We start from the raw sequence: 27,155 nt of genomic DNA on the forward strand, positions 1-27,155 counted from the left end.
TTGCCCAGTTCAGTCCCCCAGCGCGTGCAGACTAATGAGCAAGTTTATAAAACACTGACATTCATTTTTCATAGCTTCTCTCTTGAATAACATGTTACCCCAGCAGGTGAGGGTTAGGACACCTTCTAGACCTTCAGACTTGTGGTATTCATTGCTAAAGTCGAATCAATAGAAATTTGTTTCCAGCAGTACCATAGATATTTGAGCAGTATTGTATCTGTTGGAAGATGCACAGGCACCAACTTTCTTTTGCCACTCATAAAGCGGGGTGGGAGGGAAGACTTGCGTTTACCTAAAATAAAACCTTTCAACCGCAGGATGTCACAAAGTGCTTTACAGACAGTGAAGTACTTTTGAAGTGTTGTCACTGTTGGAATGTAGTGGCTAATCTGTGCACCGCAACCTTTTTTCACAAGGGATAATGACAGGATGATCTGTTTTGCGGTGATGTTGTTCGTGGGACTGATCAGGACTCAGGAGACCCCTGGGGTTTAACTGAATGACTCCCTCAATGGAATATTAGAGTTCCAGCCCAGATTTTGTGTTCATGTCTCTGGAGTGGGACTTCGAACTACAATGTCTTCATTCAGAGGCAAGGATGCTAGTCTTTCGGCCACTATTCTGAAAAGGAATTCTCAGTGACAAATGAAAATCCTCGGGTTGATTTCCCCCGAATGGTTTGTCGCAGTTTTGTCTTGGTGATACGTTTCCTATTCTATGCCTCTAATTGCTCATTAGATATCTGTTTCTTATGTCACGGTGCTCTAAGATTGAAGATGTCATGCGATCCACAGGGACGACCTGGTTAATCTCTCCCTGAGCCTCTTGGGGTATTGGATTTAAAAGGTGGCCCAGGTAGGGGGGGCGGCACATGGGGCAGTGGTTTGCACTGCTGCCTCACAGCGCCAAGGACCCGGTTCGATCCCGGCCCCGGGAAGTTTGCTCATTCCCCCAATGTACAACCCAAAGATGAGCAGGTTAGGTGGATTGGCCACGCTAAATTGCTCCTTAATTTGGAAAAAAAAAGCCGGCCCAGCTAGGACCCGTGCGGTTGTGTGCAGTCCCGTCTATGACTTGAATTGTGACTTGTACATCATTTACTTTGATAATAAACTTTTATGTTGAACTTTCTGACTGATCCCTCTGTGACCACTAAAGAAGGCATTCTCTCCAAGATAATGGGTTGGATTCTCCGATTCTGAGGCTATGTCCGGAGCATGTGTCTAGCCTTACGACCAAAAAGTCGGCATCGCCCCCTGCACCGATGCTCCGTTTTTGAGGGGGGGCAGAGCATCCAAGAAACGGCGCCGCCCCCCCCCCCCCCCCCGATTTCGGCGTAAAAACGGATTCTCCGCCAATAGTCGAACGCGATTTTGCCGTCGGCAATCGGAGAATCCCACCCAATATCGCAGTTCCAGAGATGGTGGCACTCAGTGAATTGTTCTATCAGAGAGCTAGCAAGTACATGATGGGCCAAAGTACATCCTTCTGTGCTGTCACTATTCTATAATTCGATGAATACAAAACCAAAGAAGTTATACAAAGTCATTACAAATGTCTGATTGACCTGCTTGATACATGCAGAGTCTGAATCCACTTTTCTGTGACACGGGTCAGTTGGAGGTGAATAGTCTTCAGTGAGGGACGTTGACAAATTGACAGCTGCTTCTAAATCTTTAACTGCAGGTTAAGAAAAGTCAACATGATATTTTTAAAATACTTTTGACATTTGGAACCACAGCCTCTGAACATGCACGTAGCTATGTGGGTGTTTGCATACCTTTCCTTCCCGCGTCATGGATTTGGTCGCAATTTAGTGCCAACTTTTATAATTGTAAATTGTTAAGTCACTTGAAATCAAATTTCCCTCTGTCTACTTTCACTGTCACAGCTTGTTGATATATTAATGATGTCACTCTGTTGTCCTCCCAAAAAATGACTACCGTTTTTTGCAACAATCTTTTTACGCCCAAAATTTTAAATGAAATACTTCCAAAATGCATATTGTATCATAACGTGGTTAAATTTATCATTGGATGGTGACACAGTGGCGCAGTGGTTAGCACTGCTGCCTCACAGCACTGAGGACCCGGGTTCGATCCTGACCACGGGTCACTGTCCGTGTGGAGTTTGCACATTCTCCCCATATATGCGTGGGTTTCACCCCCACAACCCAAAGATGAGCAGGGTAGGGGGATTGGCCATATCTTTTTATTAAAACAGTAAAACATATATAAGGCCAAATGGTACAAACACTAATTTTGTGCTGGAGAAATGAAAATGAAATGAAAATCGCTTATTGTCACAAGTAGGCTTCAAATGAAGTTACTGTGAAAAGCCCCTAGTCGCCACATTCCGGCGCCTGTTCGGGGAGGCTGTTACGGGAATTGAACCATGCTGCTGGCCTGCCTTGGTCTGCTTTCAAAGCCAGCGATTTAGCCCTGTGCTAAACAGGGCACCCTCCCCTCAGTTGCAACGTACAGGGAGTGGGGTAGTACTCTGATTGTTAAACCAGTTCACAACACATTTCTACAAAAAACAAATGGTACAAACACTAAACCTTGTGCTGGAGAGATCAGATACCCTTGCCTCTGTACCGACAGAAGGGGGTGGGGTGGGGAGAGAGGGAAAAGGAGGGTGGTGGGGAGGGATGGAGTTGGGGTGTTGGTGGAGGGGGGTGCCCAATAGGGCACTGCCTGAAATATCTATGGAGGCAAAAACAAAAGAACCTTCAATTTTGATGTGCCAAATTCCAGGAGTCCCCCAGAGGGAGTGAGGAAGACACAGTGTCAGGCGTGAGTGAGCCCCGCTACAGAGCGCCATGCTAAATTGCCGCTTAATTGGACAAATTATGCCTTTTAATACCTTTCCCTCGAATTCTTACTTAAACTCCTGCAATTGTATTTTACCGCAATTGTACAGGGCATTGGTGAGGCCACCTGGAGTATTGTGTGCAATTTTGTGTCCTTATCTGAGGGAGGATGTTCGTGCTGTGGAGGGAGTACAGCGAAGGTTTACCAGGCTGCTTCCTGTGGTGGTAGGACTGTTGTATGAGGAGAGACTAAGTCGGTTAGGATTATATTCATTTGAGTTTAGAAGAGTGAGAGGAGATCTCATAGAATCTTATAAAATTCTAACAGGATTAGACAGGGTAGATTCAGAAAGTATGTTGCCGATGGTGGGGGAGTCCAGAACTAGAGGGTCATAGTTTGAGGATAAGGGGTAACCTTTTAGGGCTGAGGTGAGGAGAAATTTCTTCACCCAGAGAGAGTGGTGAATCTGTGGAATTCACTACCACAGAAAGTAGTTGAGACCAAAATGTTGTGTAATTTCAAGAAGGCTTTAGATATAGCTCTTGGGGCTAAAGGGATCTGGGGGCAAGATGGGATCAGGGCATTGAACTTGATCAGCCATGATCATAATGAATGGCGGAGCAGTGTCGAAGGGCTGAATGGCCTTCTGCTGCTTTAATTGTCAATGTTTCCTGGCCTTTGCCTAATTTGGGAGAGATTTTAACTCTTTTTCAAACTCATCCATTAAGTTAAAATTAGGCCCAATACCTTTAACAGCAGCAGTGACTCTTGTCGATTGGGAATAATCCCGGTAAGTAGCATGTGTCGGATCATAGACTCCCGACAGTGCAGAAGGAGGCCATTCAGCCCATCAAGTCTGCACTGGCCCTCTGAAAGATCACCCTATCCCCGTAACCCAACCCAACTGTGGTGAATGTATAATTACTGATAATTCACCAGTGCACTGTGTTATGTTATTAACCCTGTGGGCTCTACCTATGGGCCATTGTGTGGCTTTACCCACAGGGGATATGTTGGGCATGTACGGGCTCTGCCCATGGCTCCACCTCCTTTACAGGAAGTATAAGAGCTGCCGACCTGCGGGGCCGCCTTCAGTGTTGTACCGGTCACAGGCAGGCTCAGTTCTAAGCTGATTAAAACCACGGTTTACTTCTCCACGTGTCTTCGAGTGAATTGATGGTCGCATCACCAACCTTTTTGGACACTAAGGGGCAATTTAGCATGGCCAACCTACCTAAACTGCACATCTTTGGACTGTGTGAGGAAACCGGAGCACCCGGAGCCCTATGTAGTCATAGTATTTTCCCTGGAATGTCAGCGAGTCCAGTGGTTGGGATATAGCGAGATCCCTTTATCACAATCTATGTTTTAAATTTTAAAAAATCCATGTCATTGTTTGACTAAAACTATTCAAAGAAAAAAGTGACGATAAATTGCTAGTCCAGGGGACATTTACATATGAACTGTTTTGCCAGCAAAGAGGCTATGCGCATGTGTGTGTGTGTCTGTGTGGGAGAGAGAGCGAGAGGATTGAGCAAACATGAGAAATTACTAATTATATACCTGGTGTAGTTTTATTTGCTATTTGGACTATACTTTCTAAGCATCAGATAACATAGTTAGCTAAGAAGAACAGAGCACTTGTCATCCCAACGGGAATCCATTTTCTCCCAAAAAACATGTTGTTTTGAAATCAATAGAAAATCTTTAATTGTCAGGTGACATGGTGGCGCAGTGGGTTAGCACTGCTGCCTCACGACGCTGAGGACCCGGGTTCGATCCCGGCCCCGGGTCACTGTCCTTGCGGAGTTTGCACATTCTCCCCGTGCCTGTGTGGGTCTCACCCCCACAACCCAAAGATGTGCAGGGAGTGGACACGCCAAATTGTCCCTCAATTGGAAAAAGAGAATTGGGTACTCTAAATTTATTTTAAAAATCTTTAATTGTCAGTGTGTTCGGAATGATAAAATGTGCTACAAGCCTCATTTAAATGGCATATGTAGCCAAGTGAGATGTATCCTAAATAGCAATGGTTGGGACTTTACACTTTACACTGCACACATGCCTTGATGCTGAATGGATTGGAAGCCAGATGGTGAAGTATGAAACTTAACACAAAGTCCTTGGTTTATTTATACAACACAGCCTTACATATGTCCGCTTTTCTTTATTCTCTCTCTCTCTCCCTCTCAAAGAAACCAATGAGCATAAACTAATTAAATAAATGATCACCCTTCAAGGGGTTTACTTTATTGCAACAGAACCAACAGACCTTCTGTGTGCACCCTTTTGAGTAAATCAAACAAACAGCTAAAGAATGACCACTTGGCAATACCTTGAAGGAAACTTGACAAATGATGTTCCTGGCGCTGATGATGCACTTCAGGTGCCCAGCGGTCATGGAAGTCTTACTTGTGCTCAAGATACTTAATTAATGAATGTCCTTCAACAGTGTTTCCTTCACCTTGATAATACAATTAAAAAATACATATATTATTTCATGCATAGTTGGCAAGGTTGTTGCCAAGCATTCATTGCCATCCCTAATTGCTCTTGAACTGAACAGTTTGCTTGGCCGTTTCGGAGGGACAGGTTGCTGTGGGTCTGGAGTCACATGTCGGCCAGACCAGGTAGGGATGGCAGAGTTCCTTCCCATTTTTTTTTTTTTTTTTACAAATCTAGAGTACCCAATTCTTTTTTTTTTCCCCAATTAAGGGGCAATTTAGCATGGCCAATTCACCTACCGCACACATCTTTTTGGGTTGTGGGGGTGAAACCCACGCAGACACAGGGAGAATATGCAACCTCCACACGGACAGTGACCCGGGGCGGGGATCGAACCCGGGTCCACAGCGCCGTGAGGCAGCAGTGCTAACCACGGAGACACCGTGCTGCCCCCTAGATTTCCTTCCCTAAAGGGTGTTCGAGAACCAGATGGTTTTTTTATGACAATCGGCAATGGTAATCATTAGACTTTTAATTTCAGATTTTATTGAATTCAAATTTCACCATCTGCCATGGCTGGATTTGAACCTGGGTCCCCAGAGTATTACCCCTGGTTTGCTAGTGCAACGACAATACCACTACGCCACCACCTTCCTCTATTTGTTATTTGTAACTCTATGGGCCTGGTTTCGGTTTGGAGCAGGGTTGCTCTTGTTTCCTGGAATGTTGAATTCTATTTAATCGTTAATATCTATGGTGTTTCGTTATTTGATCTCTCTGCTCCCAATGAGAGCACTCATGATATGGCGGCACATTGGACCCTCTTGTGCAAATTGACAACCTCTCTTGTTTTCGTTTTGCCTTTGGGAATCGCTCAGTTTTTAAAAAAGTCTGCTTGCTCTAACAACCGCAACACGATCTGTTGCATTTTTGAAAGAGATTGTTTTGGTTTAGTGGGCCCTGCACTTATCATGAACGTCCGACATGCACTTGGAGAAAAAGCGTGGACTCTTGTCTCTTTTTTTGGGGGGGGACGTTGGATGGCGCAAGATAGGAACAAATTAAATAAGAGCACTGGCTGTCATTCTGTTGAAGGACAAAGAGTTCCTGTGTGTGTGGTCAGGTTCCGCACATCTGATTTGAGTAATAATGAGTAGGAAGCCGTGCATCTGATGCAGTTTTCACCCTGTCTTTGACTGAAATGCGACAAAAGGCCATCACTAATAAACCCAATGGGGAATTCAGGAGGAATTTCATTATGCAGAGATTGGTTAGAATCTGGAACCCTTACCACGGGTGTGCTTGAAACAAATAGCAGGAATGCACTTGAGGGGCGGCCAAATATGTACCTGCAGTAGGAAGAAATGGAAGAATCTGCTTCTGTAGCTGGCTGAGGAGACTTGCATGGAGCATTAACATCCGGAGGATAAATGTGCTGGCGTTAAAGTCAAATATGCAATCACTTTAGTGAAATTATTTTTTTTAATTTAGCGTTCCCAATTTTTTTTTTTTTCCAATTTAAGGGGCAATTTAGCGTGGCCACCTAGCCTGCACATCTTTGGGTTGTGAGGGTGAGACCCACGCACACACTGGGAGAATGTGCAAACTCTGCATGGACAGGGACCCGGGGCCGGAATCCGACCCGGGGCCGGAATCCGACCCGATGCCGGAATTGAACCCGGTTCCTTTGCGGCGTGAGGCAACAGTGCCACCTGGCAAATATGCAGTCATGCCATAACTTTTGATAGCGATTTCTCTATGCTTTAATTGAAGTTCTCTTTGTGGTTACCCCGGCTGTAGGTAGATGCACTGGTCTCTATGATTTTGGCATAAGATAAAGTTCAATTCTAAGTGATCTCTGGCGCAGGTAAACTCTTGTATCTTTAAGTTCTATATTGCTGTTAAATACTGCATCCCATTTACCACTCTGCAGATGTATAGGAGAAAAATATCTTTTTGAGCCTCCAGTTGCCCCTGTGCCTGCCTGGAGCTGCTGGATCACGGGTCCATGGCTGACCGCAGATGTTGGGAATACACTCCTTTGTGTGACATCCTCACCCGACACACGCATTTTGGAGAGCAAGTTGAGATTGGGAAGCCTGGTTGGCAATTTGGCAGACGTCTGCGAAAGGAGAAGTGTGAGGGACATAGTCATGGAGATTTACAGCACAAAAAGAGGCCCTTTGGCCCAACGTGTCTGTGCTGGCCAACACGCACCTATCCCAATTCCATTTCCAGCACATGATTCGTAGACTTGCATGCCATGGCGCTTCAAGCCCTCATCCAACTGCGTCTCCAGGGTTGTGAGGATTCCCGCCTCGACCATCCTTTTGGGTAGTGATATCTCATTGAATGGCGGAGCAGACTCAATAGGCTGAGTGGCCTAGTTCTGCTCCTATGCCTTTAATACTAATCTTTATTGTCACAAGTAGGCTTACATTAACACTGCAATGAAGTTACTGTGAAAAGCCCCTAATCCGGCACCTGTTCGGGTACACAGAGGGAGAATTCAGAATGTCCAAATTACCTAACAAGCACGTCTTTCGGGACTTGTGGGAGGAAACCGGAGCGCCCGGAGGAAATCCACGCAGACAAGAGAAGAACGCGCAGACTCCGCACAGACAGTGACCCAAGCCGGGAATCGAACCTGAGACCCTGGCGCTGTGAAGCCATAGTGCTAACCACTGTGCTGCCGCTTCTTGAAATTAAAAATGAAAATCACTTATTGTCACAAGTAGGCTTCAAATGAGGTGACTGTGAAAAGCCCCTAGTCGCCACATTCCGGAGCCTGTTCGGGGAGGCTGGTAGGGGAATTGAACCGTGCTGCTGGCCTGCCTTGGTCTGCTTTCAAAGCCAGCGATTTAGCCCAGTGTGCTAAACCAGCCCCTTATGATCTTATGACCTTATAAAGTATGTTAAATATAATAATCCGGTTTGGTGGGTGGTGCGTTAGAGAGCACTCGGGGAGGTTGAGTCGCTGACAACAACATTTTTATATGTGTAATGCATATCCTTCACGGTAGCATTGTGGATAGCACAATTGCTTCACAGCTCCAGGGTCCCAGGTTCGATTCCGGCTTGGGTCACTGTCTGTGCGGAGTCTGCACATCCTCCCCGTGTGTGCGTGGGTTTCCTCCGGGTGCTCCGGTTTCCTCCCACAGTCCAAAGATGTGCAGGTTAGGTGGATTGGCCATGATAAATTTTCCTTAGTGTCCAAAATTGCCCTTATTGTTGGGTGGGGTTACTGGGTTATGGGGATAGGGTGGAGGTGTTAACCTTGGGTAGGGTGCTTTTTCCAAGAGCCGGTGCAGACTCGATGGGCCGAAAGGCCTCCTTCTGCACTGTAAATTCTATGATCTATGATCTGGAGCTATGGATAGTGACGGGAGAGGCGACAACTTTCTCTCCATCACATGACTGACCAGACATTTTTCCAACGCTTCCTGCCCCCCCCATGGCATGTTGAAAGGAGTATCGGATTGACCGCCAACCTGTTTGGCCATCAGGTCCTGGGGTGAGACTCAAACACAGAGCTTCTGTCTGTAAGGCAGGGACACTGCTCACTGCACCACTCGTTTGCCCGAAGTACTGCTTCACCACAATAGCTGATTTTACCGCCATTGATGTTTCAAGATTGCCACACTCGTTTTGCTACAGTTTGTTGATTTTGGTTCAGTTTCATAAACATGTGCGTGGATAATATAGAGTGTGTAGCAAAGAGTGGTTCTTGTGTTCTTGCAGCTGAACTACTTGGTACCTTTGAAGGCTTAAGATTGCCCAGACACGAGGTCGTGGCAGATGTTCTAAATAAAAAGCTATCTTTCTTTTTTTTTTAAAAAGCCAGGCATTTGATTCTGGGTTCTCCTGACCAAGAGTCTGAAATTCACAAGCAGCTTACTGATCTCCATTGCACCTTGGGGAACTTGCAAGTGGATACAGTTCATAGAATCCCTCCAGTGCAAAAGGAGGCCATTCAGCCCATCGGGTCTGCACCGGCTCTCGGAAAGAGCACCCCACCTAGGCCCCTCCCCACCCCAGTAACCCAACCTAACCTTTTGACATCAAGGAGCAATTTAGCATGGCCAATCCTAACCTGCACATCTTTGGACTGTGGGAGGACATCGGAGCACCCGGAGGAAACCCACGCAGACATGGGGGGAAGGTACAAACTCCACCCAGACAGCCACCCAAGGCTGGAATTGAACCTTGGTCCCTGGTGCTGTGAGGCAGCAGTACTAACCACTATGCCACCCTAGTCAACCTAATAGTCCCACAGAAAATGAGTGAAGAATCATACACTTTCACAAACTGCTGACTCTTCAGGGGCAGGCGGGGTGGAGGTTATAGAATTAAGGAGGTGACAACTGCACCCTGTCCAAAATGACAGTATCGCAGGAAACATTATCCTTTTTAAAACTACATTGTCTGACGGGTGTGACATTAAACTGAGCCCTCTTTGGTGGGTGCGGAAGACCCGAAGAAATGAATCATTTTAATTAGGCTGAACTGAGTTTTGAAGCACGCCACTTGTGGCCCTTATTTTGTTTATCCCCAGAAGTTCAAATTTTTGAAGTCTTTTTGCCTTTAAAGTGAGGGAAACAAATATCGGTGAAGGATGGCGTTCGATTAGCCAGGTCACCATCTCGGTTGGAAGAACAGTCAAATGTTTGGCGGTCCTATCATGTTATCTCCACTCCCACTCACTGCCAGGTGACTCCACACGCACTTAGGAATAAAAAAAACACTTTCTGAGCTTTTCACATTTCTGTCAGTTTCACACAAAGGAAAAGCCTTTAATGGGGTCTGTCAAAAGATGGGTAATAATTGTTGCCTTGGCATGAAAGAGCAGGTCGAAGGTCAAGAGCTTCAATCAAAGCATTTGTGGGGTTGCAATAGCTCCGATTTGAGCTAAATCAGCAGACTCACTCAGACTCTGATCCTCGTGGTTTTGGTACACGTTTCTGTCCTTGCTATTGCTGACCTCTTTTACCGTCAGCCCTCGGTCCTGCTCGATCCTGGTATTGAATCAATTTGGGAGGCTCGACTACGTGGGAAACATCCCTTGCTTTCGAAATGATGTACAGTGAGATTGCTGCAATTAGACCAGATAGGGTTTGGGGTTGTTGAGAGGTCAGAAGTGCTCGTTGCTAACTGGGTGATACCTGAGTGGGCGAGACCTGCATTAACCGTTGCAAGATGATACTTTGAATGTGAGCATTTGCAGGTAATTAAGTCTTTACAGATCCAGAGAGAGCCAATCTGGATCTCTGGATATGTAAAGACTTAATTACCTGCAAATGCTCGCATTCAAAGGATCGTCTTGCATCTTTGACTTTGTCTATATATATATATGTTTCTGGAACCTACCTCTTCATTCACCTGAGGAAGGAGCAGTGCTCCGAAAGCTAGTGATTTGAAACAAACCTGTTGGACTTTAACCTGGTGTTGAAGACTTCTTACTGTGCTCACCCCAGTCCAACGCCGGCATCTCCACATCATCCTCTAAGGATAACAGTCCCCGCTTTAGCAAACCATCCCAAAGCCAAAGGGGAAGGTCATATCTCATTTGAGGATGTCACATTTGATCCTTCTCGTCTCTGAGCTGAACGTTCCACGGGTACTTTCTCTACACTGGAGGCATAGTCGTAAAACTTCACAGCACAGACCCTTCGGCCCATCGTGTCTGGCCGACCACGTGCACCTATCCTAAACCCATTTTCCAGCACTTGGTCTGTATCTTTGTGTGCTGTTGCGTTTCAAGTGCTCATCTAAATACTTCCAAATGCTCTCACCCTGGTTATAACAATTTCTCTTCATTTCAGACCACTTTTGGTTTCTTTGTAAAGCAACATTCAATGAATAGTCAACATAGCCAGCCATTAATTCCTGACCAGCCTTGCTCTGTTTACTGACAATCTGCCGGGGGAACTTCCCAAACGCTATGCTTCAGTAAACCACGTGGGGAAAATCTGAACCGTCATCTTTTTCTACAAACTTTTGAAATTTGTAATTCCCTCACACTTTCTCCCTTTTTGGTGAGATCGGAGGTTGCGAGACACCCACTTTTGAGCAACTCCGTCCACCTGTGCCATTCCCCGTTGGCTTGTCACATGCTGCTGTCCTCGGCAACTTAAATCCACTCCGTATGGACTCTCGTATTGCACAAGTTAAAGACCTCCATGACATTTGTACCTACTGGCGGAACAAAGTCCCCCTTCTCTGTACTCCAGTAAATAACATTTCTGGATCCTGGCCCATGACTTCTAGATCCGTATCTGTGTTTCGATGAATAAAAAGAAAAACACTGATTTTCCACACATGTTGAAATATATAATCTTGTGACTGAAACATAGTGTTTGGAAAGTTCTATTATGCACACTCCTTGTTTACCCCAGTAGATTGTCGGTAAACGGCAAGGCCGGTCAGGAATTAATGGCTGGATTTCTTGACTATTTATTGAATGTTGTTTGACGAAGAAGGTTAAAAGTGGACCCGTCATTAGGACCAAGCTTTGAATAATAATCTTTATTGTCACAAGTAGGCTTACATTAACACTGCAGTGAAGTTACTGTGAAAAGCCCCTCGTCGCCACATTCTGCAACTGTTCGGATACACCGAGGGAGAATTCAGAATGTCCAAATTACCTAATAGCATGTCTTTCGGGACTTGTGGGAGGAAAGCGGAGCACCCGGAGGAAACCCACGCAGACACTGGGAGAAGGTGCAGACTCCGCACAGGCAGTGACCCAAGCCGGGAACCTGGGACCCTGGCGCTGTGAAGCCACAGTGCTAACCACCCTGCTACCGTGCTGCCACTCTAATTCCCTCCCTCCCTGGAAAAGAGGCATGAGGTTCGTTACAATTAAAGGCGATGTACGGAATGTGCGCCATTGCCACTGGGACAGTGCGAAACAATTAAAGTTCTGTGCTTTACAAAACGATCTTTTGAACCAAAAACAATTGATATGTTAACTTTTTGTACTTGTTCCCGGGATGTGGCCATTGCTGGTGAGATCAATCCAACGCTCGATTTTTTACAAAGCAAATCAGCCAAATGTTGACCAGGCAAAGGACATGTTTTGATGGTTTTATAAAACATTCGACCACAGTTTTCTAGCTAGTAAGGCGAATAAAAAGGATTATTTGTTGTTTCTCTGCCCACCTAGTGTTGCTCAAGGGAAACTTTTATTTGCTTCCATGCGCAATCATTCACTAGTCTGTCGCCAGAAAAGCACCACCACTCTGTATCCAGTATGGCTGACATGGAGTCGCTCCCATTATTACAGCCCACCATTGGTGGCATGTGATGGAAGGATTTTGCAGGTTGACCATTAGCCTATTTTGCCGCGTTATGAACGCACCGACCTTGGCCATCAAGTCCCGGGGTGGGACTTAAACCCGGAGCTTTTCGCTCCGAGGCGGCAGCCGTGTTGCCCACTACGACTCAAGACCTTCGCCAAGCAGGGCAGATTGGGAGAAACTGTTTTTGCTGATTGGTGGGCTTTGGGCTTAACGGAGCATAGTCAAAGCATGGAAACATTACAGGATTGAAATTGGGAAGCCTTCCTTCACATGAAGAAGGGTAAAAGTTCCGAACACCTCTTCCATGGATGATAGCTGATGTTGGATTAATCGTAAATGTTAAAACTGAGATTGATCGATGGAACAGCGGAATAGAAAACCGGATAACCCCTAACAATAAAATTAAACGAATCTCATTGAAGATTACAAAATTCCTAAAAGGGCGAGACAAGGTAGATGCAGAAAGGATGTTTTCTCTGGCTGGCGGCTCTAGTACCTGGGGACGCAGTCTCAAAATAAAAGGCAGGCTATTTAGGAGGAGGAATTTCTTATCTCAAGAGGGTGACGAGTCTTTGAAATTCTCTACCCCAGAGTTATTGACAGAGATCGCTAGATATCTGAGGGAAGCATGGGAAAATAGTGTTGCGGTGGATGATCATTTATCCAATTGAATGGCGGAGCAGGCTCGCAGGGTAAATGGCCCACTTCTGCTCCTGTATTATGTTCTTAACAGGTTTGAAGGCCTAAATAGCTGCCTCCCATGTCTGTGTTTCTAAGGCCAATTTTTGAGTATTGGAGCACGTTTGGTGTTACACATATACTGCAACATGATTACACTAGGTCAGGTGTAATGGTTGATATATAGCCAAAGAAGCTCATAAAGTCTGCTTCAATTGTTGATCCTGTCTCCCTTTATCCGCCCTTGTTGCTGATTTCCCTCATCTACATTTTTCAGATTCTACACCATCTTTGCACAGAGTCTTCTCATAGTGCTGAATTCATGTTGTCTTGTCCTGCTCCATGCCCTAAGGAAACAAAAACATTGTTTCTTTCGAATCTTCAACATCTTTTCTCAAGCCTCTCACAACTGTTCTCAACATGTCAGTTTGTTATTCTACGGGTGAAATGTAGTGTTGAATTGTTCTGTGTTTGATTGTGAGTCTGTTTACCATTGATGCTCACTGTGCTCGACTGAGTAAGCCTGGGTGTGGACTCGGAGAAAAGAAGCAAGCTGGAGGAAGGGTAGTCAGCTCGAGCTGTAGATAGGGAGCAACTGTTCCCATTGGTAGAAGGTGCTAGAAGCAGAGGACATCTTTGGAAGGTGATCGGCAAAAGAAGTAATGGCAAAAAATGGGATAAAACCTTTTAATGCAGTGAGTGTTTAGGATCTGCACTGCACTGCCTGAGAGCACGGTGGTGGAGGAAGATTTGACCATGACTTTCAAAAGAAAATAGGATAATTATCTGAAGAAGGATTGCCATGGCTACGGGGAAAAGGCAGAAGAGTGGGGTGAGCTGAATTGCCATTGGAGAGGCCAGCACAGACACGATGTGCTGAATGGCCTCCTGTGCTACAAGTGCCTCGATGATTATGTGCTTCCTGATCTTCCTCTTCTGATTTTTTTTTGGCTTGAATGGAAATAAAAATTGGGAGACGCGAAAGACGGGTGTCCAACTCGCCCATCGACCCATTTTACACTCGCTCAAGATCTCCTTTGGGGAGTTGAGACCAAGTGCTGTCTTCAGCTGAAAAGGGATTGGAGGGCAGGGGATAACTGTAGGTGGGATACAGATGCAAGTAATGCCGCATTTTGTAAATAAACCAAACTTCGCCATCTGGCTTGGGACCCGTTTAACAGCAAGGCGTGCGCTTAGTGTACAGTCTCATCCATTGCTCTGAAATCTAACATGAAAACTCATTTGGCTACATATGCCATTTAAATGAGGTATATAATTATGAACACACATTTGAAAGTCAAGTGACAATTAAAACATTTTCTGTTGCTTTCAAAATGATATGATTTTTTGAAAAAGAATCCCCATTGGAATGACAAGGCCTTTGTTTTCTTTAGCTTAATATCTGATGTTTAGAAAGTACAATCAGAATAGCAAGTAAAACTATGCCAGGTATGTAATTAGTAATTTGTCTTATTTGTTCTACTCTCTTGCTCTGCCACACAGACACACACAAATACAGAACCTCTATGTTTTAAAAAAAATAAAATCAGTGAATAAAGCATTTGCAATGCATTCTCTCACCTTTCTTTAAAAAATTATGGTCAAGTATTGATTTTCATTTTAATGTACGGAGAACGTCATTAATGGAGCTATTTAATTTTAACCACTTTTGAGGCAAGGGAGGCAGTGGCGTAGTGGTATTACCGCTGAACTAGTTATCCAGAGACCCAGGGTACTGCGCTGGGGACCCGGATTCGAAACCCGCCATGGCAGATGGTGAAATTTGAATTCGATCTAAGCCTGGAATTATAAGTCTAATAATGACCATGGGTGGGATTCTCCGACCCCCCGCCGTGTCGGAGAATCAGCAGGGGCTGGCGAGAATCCAGTTGCCGAATTCTCCGGCACCGGATATTCGGCCGATGGTGGGAATCGCGCCATGCCGGTTGGCGATTCTCCGGCCGCGTGGGCCGAAGTCCCGCTGCTGGAATGCCTGTCCCGCCGGCGAGAATCAAACCACCTCTCTTACCGGCAGGACAAGGCGGCGCGGGCGGGCTCCGAGGTCTTGGAGGGGGGGGGGGCGCGGGGCGATCTGGCCCCGGGGCACTCTTTTCCTTCCACCTTCGCCGTGGTCTCCACTATGGCGGAGGCGGAAGCGACCCCCTCCACTGCGCATGCGCGGGGATGCCGTGAGCGGCCGCTGACGCTCCTGCGCATGCGCCGCCCGGCAAAGTCAGTTTCGCGCCAGCTGGCGGGGCACCAAAGGCCTTTCCCGCCAGCTGGCGGGGCGGAAATCAGTCCAGTGCAGGCCTAGCCCCTCAAGGTTAGGGCTCGGCCCCTCAAGATGCGGAGGATTCCGCACCTTTGGGGCGGTGCGATGCCGGACTGATTCGCGCCATTTTTGGCGCTGGTCGGCGGACATCGCGCCGATTGCGAAGAATCCCGCCCCATGAAACCATTGTCGATTGTCGTAAAAACTTTTAAAATAATCTTTATTGTCACAAGTAGGCTGACAATGCAATGAGGTTACTTTGAAAAGCCCCTAGTCGCAACATTCCGGCGCCTGTTCGGTCGACAAAGTTATGAGGGGCATAGACAGAGTGGATAGTCAGAGGCTTTTCCCCGGGGTAGAGGGGTCAATTACTAGGGGGCATGGGTTTAAGGTGAGAGGGGCAAGGTTTAGAGTAGATGTACGAGGCAAGTTTTTTTTACACAGAGGGTAGTGGGTGCCTGGAACTCGCTGCCGGAGGAGGTGGTGGACGCAGGAATATTTATAAGGGGCATCTTGACAAATACATGAATAGAGGGATACGGACCCAGGAAGTGTAGAAGATTGTCGTTTAGTCGGGCAGCATGGTTGGCACGGGCTTGGAGGGCCGAAGGGCCTGTTCCTGTGCTGTACTTTTTTCTTTCTACACTTGAGGGAGAATTCAGAATGTCCAAATTACCTAACAGCGCTTCTTTCGGGACTATTGGGAGGAAACCGGAGCACCCGGAGGAAACCCACGCAGACACGGGGAAAACGTGCAAACTCTGCACAATGATCCAGCCGGTAATTGAACCTGGGACTCTACCGCTGTGAAGCCGCAGTGCTAATCACTGTGCGACCGTGTTTTCTGGTTCACTAATGCCTTTACCTGGTCTGACTCACATGTGACTCAAAATCTATAGCAATGTGGTTGACTCTTAAATCCCTCATGAACAAATTAAAAAAAAAAACTAGTTGATGGGGGGACGGGGGGAATAGACGGACGGACGGCGGTTATGGGAGGCAACATTGATTTAATTATTTCGACCAATTGGTAGTAAATGTTGATGTAGAAAATTTGAATTGAAATGTGGCAGGAAAAATGAGCCCATTAGCTGAATTAGTGCAGGGGCTGGTTTAGCACAGGGCTAAATCGCTGGCTTTTAAAGCAGACCAAGGCAGGCCAGCAGCACGGTTCAATTCCCGTAACAGCCTCCCCGAACAGGCGCCGGAATGTGGCGACTCGGGGCTTTTCACAGTAACTTCATTTGAAGCCTACTTGTAGCAATAAGCAATTTTCATTTCATTAATTTTCAATTAGAATGTGCCATGTCCACATGGGAGCGTGACATGTTTACATAGGCATTTCCAAAGTGGACATGGAGTATTAAAAATGAAAATGTCGGCATCAAAATGTGAAAGATGCGACGACCTGAAATATTTATTTTATTGTAACAGCAAGCTGTTGCAAGATCTTTAATATAAATAGATTGTGCTGTTTCAACCCTCCACGAATGAATATCCTATTGCTGTACTAAATGGGGAAATGCCAATTTAACTCCAGCAGTCTGCCTGCCACACGGCGATGAGATGCGGGTTCCCCTGCGGCGGGGCTGGTGAGCTGTTGAGACCCCGGTTCACATCGACGGGTGGAAAATTCCGTAGTACTGTATTCAGTTCAGAGTGCCACATCTCGGGAAGCACATCTCAGGAACCCCCCCAGAGTGCAGCGTGGCTTTACCAAAGTTAGACACAGAACATACAGTGCAGAAGGAGGCCATTTGGCCCATCGAGTCTGCACCGACCCACTTATGCCCTCACTTTCACCCTGTCCCAATAACCCCTCCTAACCTTTTTTGGACACTTTAAGGGTCAGTTAGCATGGCCCGTCCACCTAACCTGCATGTCTTTGGACTGTGGGCGGAAACCGGAGCACCCGGAGGAACCCCACGCAGACGCGGGGAGAACATGCAGACTCCACACAGACCGAGACCCAGCAGGGAATAGAACCTGGGACCCTGGCGCTGTGAAGCCACAGTGCTAACCAATATGCTACTGTGCTGCCCACTATGCTACCATTGTGCCTGGACTTGGAAGGGTTAAATTACGAGGACCGATTGCACCAGCTTGGATGTTACTCGCTCGAATTTAGGAGGTTAGGATCATTTGATTGATGATTTCAAGATATTAACAGGAATCGATAGAATGCCAACGTTAGCATAAATTTAATGGCCAACCAAAATTCAGGCACAAGCGGTGAAATTCTCCGTAATCGGCGCGATGTCCGCCGCTCGGCACCAAAAACGGCGCAAATCAGTTCGGCATCGCGCCGCCCCAAAGGTGCGGAATCCTCCGCATCTTGACCGGCTGAGCACTAACCTTGAGGGGCTAGGCCGCGCTGGACTGATTTCCGGCCCGCCAGCTGGCGGGAAAGGCCTTTGGTGCCCCGCCAGCTGGCGCGGAAATGACATTGCCGGGCTGCACATGCGCGGGAGCGTCAGCGGCCGCTGACAGTTTCCCGCGCATGCGCAGTGGAGGGAGTCTCTTCCTCGATTCTCGGAGTCTATCTGCGTGTCTCTCTCACAGCAAGAAAAATGTGGAGGGGCAGGTTTCTGACAGGAATGGAGGTTGCACTGCAAAAATTCCCTTCCCTAATTGCCCCAAAGTAGCGTGGCATTTTAGAGGGCATTTAACAGTCAACCACCATCCATCCGGAGTCACATGTAGGCCAGACCAGGTAAAGACGGCAGATTTACTTCCCTAAAGGACATTAGTGAACCAGATGGCTTTTACGACTTTACCAATTCCTGGACTTTCAATTCCAGACTTTTATTGAATTCAAATTTCAACATCTGCCGTGGTGGGATTCGAACCTGGGGGCTCCCAGGACATTACCCTGGCTCCCTGGATTGCCAGGATAGTGACAATCTCATCAAGCCACCACCTCCCCACAAGGAAAGTGCCTCCGGAGGCCTACGTGCTGGCTTATCACCTCTCGCCCTTTCCCTGAGGACTTGAGAACGGAAGGCAGGTGAAAAAGGGAGTTTGACACCTCGTGAATTGAACTCGTTAAGAGCTGACCTTCTCACCTCCTAAGATTTTCAGCGGGGCGGGTGGGCGGCCATTAGGAGTTCTCTGAAGTCGACCGGATGTAACTGAATGGGAACAGGGGCGTCAACGTAGAGATTTTATTTGATGGCATAGCGTGAACGTTTAGACAAAAGAAAAACAATCAGGCAGCAATGAAATTTCATTCACCAAGCTTTCCCTTCAGTAACCTGGGGAACCACATGCCATTTTGCTTGGCTGCTTTGAGGCCGGAGATTCCTTTATTGTTTGCAAGGTGACACTTCTGAACATGGAAATCAGGAGGAGTAGGCCATTCAGCCCCTCGAGCCTGCTCCACCATTCAATGAGACCATGTCTGATCTGATTGTGATCTCAACTCCACATTCCTGCCTGAGCCCGATAACCTTTCGCCCCCTTGTCAATCAGGAATCTCTCCACCTCTGCTCTAAAAATATCCAAAGATTCAGCTTCCACTGCCTCTTGAGGAAGAGTGTTCCAGAGACTCGTGACCCTCTTGGGAGAGAAAAAGTTCCTCCTCACCTCTGTTTTGCACAGTGGTTAGCACTGTTGCTTCACGGCGCCAGGGACCCAGATTCGATTCCCGGCTTGGGTCCCTGACTGTGCGGAGACTGCACGTTCTCCCCGTGTCTGCGTGGGTTTCCTCCAGGCGCTCCGGTTGCCTCCCACAAGTCCCGAAAGGCGTGCTTGTTAGGTAATTTGGACATTCTGAATTGTCCCTCAGTGGACCCGAACAGGCGCCGAAATGTGGCGACGAGGGGATTTCCACAGTAACTTCATTGCAGTGTTAATGTAAGCCTATTTGTGGCATCAATAAAGATTATTATTATAAAGGAATGACCCCTTATTTTTAAACAGTGACCCTTGGTTCTGGATTCTCCCACAAGAGGAAACACCCTTTCCACATCGACCGTCAATACCTCGCAGGGTCTTAAAGGTTTCGATCAAGTCCCCTCTTACACTTCTGAACTCCAGTGGATACAAACCTAACCTCGCCAACCTTCCCTCCAAAGACAACCTGCCCATTCCTGGTATTGGTCTCAGAAGCCACTTAGACAATGGCCCTAGCGACGGTTGCTGATTCGGACCAGAACACTCCTTGCTGTCCAGTGTCCACTCCTGCTCTCCGTGGGCCAAATTGGGCAGCAGACCCAAGCCATGGGTCATTTTAGAGCCTGACCCCTGTGAAAGACGACAGTGGGAAGGGGACGTGGGATCGCCCGTTTCCCCCCCTCCCGTTTCCTGCCGCCACGAGGAAAATCCGGCCCCACGTCCCTCGACTGGGGAGGGAAAGAGAAAAAGTGAGTGAATCACCCTGACTCAATGGTATCAAACACATTTGTTTTTGCAGTTTATCGTGAGATTCTGGAATGTTCCTCAGCCATGGTGATGTTTGGGGAAAACATACTGTACCGCTCATTGCCTGAAGGTGTCTGGAGAATGTTATGTCATTACCTCACTGTAGATCCATTAAACGTTAATTACTGCCAGAATGGAGGCTTGTTCCTGTGTACAGATGTCACAAGATCTGCACTTCCAGTGACCTATGTGGTAACCAGCAGCAAGGAGTACAGGCGGTCAACCTCTTTTCTTCCACACTGTAACCTTTGTTTTCAAACTGCATTAAGAACCTTTTCAGCCACGATTTTTCATCCTTTGAACCTGCTTGCACAGATTATTGTGCCCTGTGGTGAACCCTGTCCAACTTATCTAATCTTAGGAGGGAAAGTTCTGCAAAAGTTTTTTTTTTTTTTCCCCCCTGACCCCTGAAGGTAATTGGTCCAAATGCCACGCTATCTGTTTAACCTTGCAACCTCTCATTATTCAGCACTGGCTGGTTGCTTCCCACAGATGGCATTTACATTGTTGTAGAAGTATGGAGATTGTTGCAGTCCCTGGAGTATTTAATCATCTGTCTGTATTTAACCATGCAACCTTCAATTACGTTTTCAATCAGACATTTATCCAGCTGTGCTTTAAAATGTTGTGTTAATCAACTCGGGTTTAACCTTTGCTGGAAGTCTGGTCCCCTCTCTTAATCTCTAGTCTTGCGTTTTGCGACCAGAAATGGTGATGGGGGTAAACTGTTTTTGTTCCCAATGGCGAGCTTGCTGTGATGGGAATCATTTTGGGAATTTGGGGTCGGGGCACTGGGTGGGACTTTCCAGCCCCGCCCACCCTTTGGATGATCCAGTCCCACCGAGAGTCGATGGACTTTTGGCGGGGCTGCTGAATCTCTCGGTGTGGGCCCCGCAATCGGGGAACCGAAAAGGTCTGTCCACAAGAGTTTGTGGGTGTTGCATTTTCCTTCCATTGGAAGTAAGTCACATCCAGATGTGCTATTTTGCTGTTAAAGGCACAGTGGTTAGCACAGCTGTTTTTCAGCTCCAGGGACCCGGGTTCGATTCCAGCCTCGGGTGACTGTCTGTGCGGAGTTTGCACTTTCTCCCCGTGTGTGCGTGGGTTCCCTCCACGTGCTCCGGTTTCCTCCCACAGTCCAAAGATGTGCAGGTTTGGTGCATTGGCCACGCTAAATTGCCCCCTAGTGTCCAAAAGGCTACGTGGGGTTACTGGGTTACGGGGATAGGGTGGAAGGCATGGGCTTAAGTAGGGGTGCTCTATCGGGAGGGCCGATGCAGACTCGACGGGCTGAATGGCCTCCTTCTGCTCTGTAGGGATTCTATGATTATAGATGCAAGTTGTTCTTGAGTACAGTCCCTCAAACCAAAGATTGCGATCTGAGATTCATGCTCAGTTAGCATCACTTGAAAATTAAGATTCAAACGCTCTGGCTTGCCAACCATGAGGGGATACAGACCTGGCCCTCTTGAAGTAAGCCTTTTTCAGTCCGGTGTGGCTCCGCCTTCTGTGGGTGGAGGCCAAAGATCTCCATTTTGAAGAGTAGAGATCGTCTTTCGGTGCCCCGACCGTTATGTAACATTCAAACAGCGTCAAAATGGGTGATTCAGCCATTTATCTCATTGCTGTTTGTGGCAGCTTGCTGTGCATTAGTTGAGTGCCGTGGATCCGACACTGCAACAGAGATGACAGTTGAAAAATACAGGTCCTGTACACGTTATCTGAAAACCCCGGGATCGATTTTTCTTGGATTTTTTTTGGATATCGCAGATAAACCTGCCTTACACAGCCTAGCTATAAAGTAAATAAACTGGCTGTAAAAGGAAGTTGTGTCACTGAATAATAAACGCAGGGCGCCTGTAATTAGTTTTATTTTGTTGGCTCATTTACCACAAGAATTGCAAGGTAAAAAAGACTTCCCACCGGAGAGGTCGATGAGGTTGAAATGAGAGTTTATTTTTTTGGATGCGTTTGGTTTTCAGATGTTTTCAGATTTATGGATAACGGATACCCGAGCGCTGTTGACTTGGCTGTGAAGTGCTGTACGGCATCCGTCGGTCAGGAAAGGCGCTATGCAAATGTAACTCCTTTCTGTCTGCCACCTCGAGCTACTCCGCTCATCCCACAAGTGTAAGGATGAACTTCCACCGTGACGTTTCAATTGACCCGTCACATTTTTGGTTGTGAAATCCTGGTACCATCTTCTGTCCTGTTTTTATAATGATGCAAAAGCACCAATCACTCAGTAGGGGATTGGGTAAACATGAGACCGTCAGGGCGGCATGGCAGCACAGTGGTTAGCACAGTTGCTTCTCAGCGCCAGGGTCCCAGGTTCGATTCCCGGCTTGAGTCACTGTCTGTGCGGAGTCTGCACGTTCTCCCCGTGTCTGCGTGGGTTTCCTCCGGGTGCTCTGGTTTCCTCCCACAGTCCAAGGATGTGCAGTTTAGGTGGATTGGCCACGCTAAATTGCCCTCAGATTAGGTGGGGTTGCTGAGTTACGGAATGGGGTGGAGGTGTGGGCTTGAGTGGGGTGCTCTTTCCAGGGGCCAATGCAGACTCGATGGGCCAAGAAGCCTCCTTCTACACTGTAAATTCTCTCATTCTATGAGAACACAGTGGTTAGCACTGCTGCCTCACGGCGCCAAAGTTCCGTGTTCAATTCCGGCTGTGGGTGACTGTGTGGAATTTGCACGTTCTCCCAATGTCTGCGTGGGTATCCTCCCGGTGCTCCGGTTTCCTGCTACAGTCTAAAGATGTGCAGGTTAGGTGGATTGGCTGTGGCAAATTACCCCTTTGTGTCTAAAAGGTCAGGTGGAGTTATGAGGTTACGGGAATAGGGCAGAGGAGTGGGCATAGGTAGGATGCTCTTTCAGAGAAACGGCATCATGTCGATGGGCCGAAGGGCACTGTAGGGATTCCATGAAAAAAGATAGATGTGTGGGGGGAGGGACAACATGCTTGACAACACCAGCAAAAGCGCTATCTGTGCTGTGCGCTGTTTAAAAGCAAGAATGAAACTAAACTGGATTGGCTGACACACTTCCTTTCTAATGATGCTATGGTCCAACCGTTTAAAGACATAATGCAACTTTTTCCGATCAGCTTGCCACCTACCTTAAGCCGAATCCTCATTTTTTCCCATTTCTTACCCAATGCATCCTCTCTAATTAACCCTGTAAATCCCTCCACCACCGGCGAACTGAGGCAGCCATGCATACCATTTATCAGATGCACTGCTGGAACGCCCCCAAGGTTCCTAAGGCAGCACCTTCCAAACCCACGGCCACCATCATCCAGAAGGACAAGAGCAGCAGGTACTTGGGAACCCCACTTCCTGTAGGTTCCCCTCCAAGTCACTCACCATCCCGACTTGGAAATATATCGGCCGTTCTTTAACTGCCGCTGGAGTAAAATCCTGGAACTCCCTCCCTAACAGCACTGCGGGTGTACCTACACCTCAGGAACTGCAGCGGTTCAAGAAGGGCACCTAGGGATGGGCAATAAATGTTGGCCTAATCAGTGACACCCACATCCCGTAAATGAATTATAAAAAAAAAAATTCTTGCCAGGGTTTAAAAGAAATTCATGATTAAATTGCAAAAAAAAAATTCCACTGTTGTATCTTACAACACATCTTTATTAGGTTTGGAGAAATTTGAAGCGACCCATATTGTTGATGGAGCATTATCCCAACCTGGCAACTAATTGGATCAAATATCTGATCCTTAAAATGGGACGTGGACAGTAGTGCTAAGGCAGTGTTTCTTGCCCCATCTCTGGTGGCCCTGAAGCCAATGAAGGTTAACTATGTTGTGTGGAACCATTATCACAAGCGGGTAGACTGGCACCTCCTCTTCGCTGAAGGGCATAAAAGTATCAGTTAGATATTTGCAACAACCTGGCAGTTTTCACCATCTTCTGGCGGCAGGTTATCGATTGATTCAATTCAGTTTCGTAACTGACTATGGTGGGATTTGAACTCAGTACCTGGATTGCTTGTCCACTGCCACGGCCACTGGGCTCTCTGAACTGAGTGATGCAGTGTGTTATAAATTGCCTGTGTCGCCAACTTTGCTACATCGAAGGAACATAGAACATACAGTGCAGAAGGAGGACATTCGGCCCATCGAGTCTGCACCGACCCACTTAAGCCCTCACTTCCACCATATCCCTGTAACCCAATAACCCCTCCTAATCTTTTTGGAGACTAAGGGGCAATTTAGCACGGCCAATCCACCTAACCAGCACGTCTTTGGGCTGTGGGAGGAAACCGGAGCACCCGGAGGAAACCCACGCAGACACGGGGAGAACGTGCAGACTCTGCACAGTGACCCAAGCCGGGAATCGAACCTGGGACCCTGGCGCTGTGAAGCCACAGTGCTATCCACTTGCGCGACCGTGCTGCCCAAAGGTGGAGGCATGAATGGTGCCCCCTTGGGCAAGGCATAGGTAGGGCAGCTGGCACCAGTTGATATGGGGAATTTTTTTGTTTGCGGTTGGTGTTTCGGGAGAGGAGAGAAAATCGGAGAGAGAAAAGAAATGCCTGTGCCATCTCCTCAAGACAACCCTCTTTTCTCGGAACCCTCTCTTGGACAGGGTAAGGGTGGGGGAAGCTGACCAGGGACTCTGATTAAATGTCCAAATGGAACTCTCTGCCTCAAAAGGAAATGGAAGCAGAGTCTTTTCTTTAACTTTCAAACTAAGTGGCAATTTAGCGCGGCCAATCCCCCGACCCTGCACATCTTTGGGTTGTGTGGGGGTGAGACCCACGCAGACACTGGGAGAATGTGCAAACTCCACACGGACAGTGACCCGGGGCCGCGATGCAGCAGTGCTAATCGCCACCACCGTGCCATCCCGGAAGCAGAGACTTTGAATATTTGTTCAAGGCCGAGCTAGACCGATGCTTGATCGACGAGGAGGTGAAAGGTTATGCTGGATAGGCAGGAGTTGGGGTTGAGGTGACGAGCAGATCTGCCATGATCTCATTGAATGGCGGAACAAGCTTGAGGGGCTGAGTGGCCTACTCCTCCTGACTGGTATGTGCAACCAGCCGCGAGTGTCTCCCTTTCACTTGCCCCCTGGTGTGCAAGTGAGATTGGAATCTTGACTGATGGAAAGTTGCACCAAAAGTGAGGGGCAAACGCGTTTTTTTACACCATCAATCCATTGGTGTTGGGTGGGGTTACTGGGTTATGGGGATAGGGTGTAGGGGTGCTCTTTCAAATGGGCCGAATGGCCTCCTTCTGCACTGTAAATTCCATGAAATTATTTTCACAGTAGCTTCATTGCAGTGTTAATGTAAGCCTACTTGTGACAATAATAAAGATTATCATTATTCACTGTGGTGTCACCTTGTACTCTGCAGTTACTCATTATAAGCTTGGTTGCTTATAGTTAGTTGAGGAATTCTCCGCAAGTTTTACTTTGCGTTGAGTGGACCTTTTTTAAAGGTTGTAAAATGTTTCGGGGGTAAATTGTTGATCTGGGAGAAGAATATTTTCAGCTGGTTCCTGCCAAAGATCAACAGAATGACATAGATAATACCTTCCTCGCTTGATTTCTCCCTCATAATGTAAATTCTGTGAAGGATATGTAAATATTTAGTCCATTCATATTGTGCATCAACTGTGCTCCCATCTTGTTTTGATGAGGACTGGTGTGAGCTCATGAGACGAGGACAAGTGAAGGTTTGGAGCAATAGCATTCGTGCCCCTTGGTCCGTCTCTTCATTCTTTTTGAGTAAGGTTCTGTTACGAGAACTGGTTGAACTTTAATGGATATTCCTGTCCAATGTCAGCGAACCTTTTTCTGGTCTATCCCATCAGCAACAATTCCCGCGGCATGCGGGACTGGGAAGTTCGCAAGTTGAACCCCGTGTCAGGGTTTGAGCTCATAACCTAAGCTGATAGTTTCAGCGCGTGGCTGAGCAAGTATCGCATTGTGGTAGGCGCTGTGGTCTGAGATGTTATACTGACACCTCCCACCTCTGTCCCGAAGGCTCAAATCATAGATCATAGAATTTACAGTGCAGAAGGAGGCCATTCGGCCCATCGAGTCTGCACCATCTCTTGGAAAGAGCACCCTACCCAAGCCACACCACCCTATCCCCATAACCCAGTAACCCCACTCAACCAACACTAAGGGCAATTTTGGACACTAAGGGCAATTTAGCATGGCCAAACCACCTAACCTGCACATCTTTGGACTGTGGGTGTAAACCGGAGCACCCGGAGGAAACCCACGCACACACGGGGAGAATGTGCAGACTCCGCACAGACAGTGAATGCTGAAGATCCAATGACACTATTTAAAAGACGAGCAGAGACGTTTCCCGGTGTTCTGGTCAACTTCCTCCCTCAAACCTTCCCAGACTGCTCTAAGTGGAATCACGTTGCATTACATGGAATTACAAAGAGTTTCCAACCCAGGATCAGGCCCCTTGACCCAGCCAGTCCATGCCCATGTATAGGCTCCAGTTGAGCTTTCTCCTATCTGTGGGTTCTTTGTGTTGCTTATTTCAGGATGGTTGCTGTAGTGTCCACAAAGACCACAAAATAGCTTTAACTTGAACAAAGCTATAAAATTTATTAACACTACTAATTTGGATTCGACACCTACTCCTAAAGAATATACAGTTGATTATTAACATATAAACTACACTCTTCTACAACTAATCTTAATACTGGTATAAATTATTATCTGCTCTTACTCACACTAATAATACTTCTGACTCTCCCTAGCTAACTCCTTCACTTCTTCTCCCCCACAAGGCTTAGCATCAATACCTTATATACTTGTAGCTGTAGCTCCCTCTAGTGGCTACTCTAGACATTTCATTAACCCTTGCAGTTCTTACAGTTATGAATTTTAAAAAAAATAGAGGCTCGTTCCAATTCTGGCTGAACTCCCAAGATGTCTTGACCTGTAATATATGTAAGAGCTGCTCTCCCTCCTTAAATAAGCTGTGGGCCTCCCTTTCTCTCTCCATCAGCCACAATTATACAGTTATGTATAGGGTCCGAATGTATGGGAATACTGTAAGGATATCCCTTTATAATGTAAGTAACAGTTAGTCCAGCTGTGTCTTTCCACCCACGACTCCATAGATGCTACTGTACTGTTGTATTGCTTGCCTAACCAACAGGGAGTGAGGGGTCAGTTTAGCTCAGTCGGCTGGACAGCTGGTTCGGAATGCAGAGCGAGGCCAACAGGGCAGGTTC

At 47.1% G+C, this 27,155-nt stretch overlaps 1 protein-coding gene across 1 annotated transcript in view; it reads left to right on the forward strand.

Annotated features, from left to right (window-relative positions):
- Positions 1-27,155, forward strand: part of LOC140404407 (lysyl oxidase homolog 1-like) — an 88,195-nt gene that overhangs the window by 1,681 nt on the left and 59,359 nt on the right. The window lies entirely within an intron of this gene.

Source organism: Scyliorhinus torazame, chromosome 30, assembly GCF_047496885.1.
Source record: "Scyliorhinus torazame isolate Kashiwa2021f chromosome 30, sScyTor2.1, whole genome shotgun sequence".
Taxonomy (NCBI): Eukaryota; Metazoa; Chordata; class Chondrichthyes; order Carcharhiniformes; family Scyliorhinidae; genus Scyliorhinus; species Scyliorhinus torazame.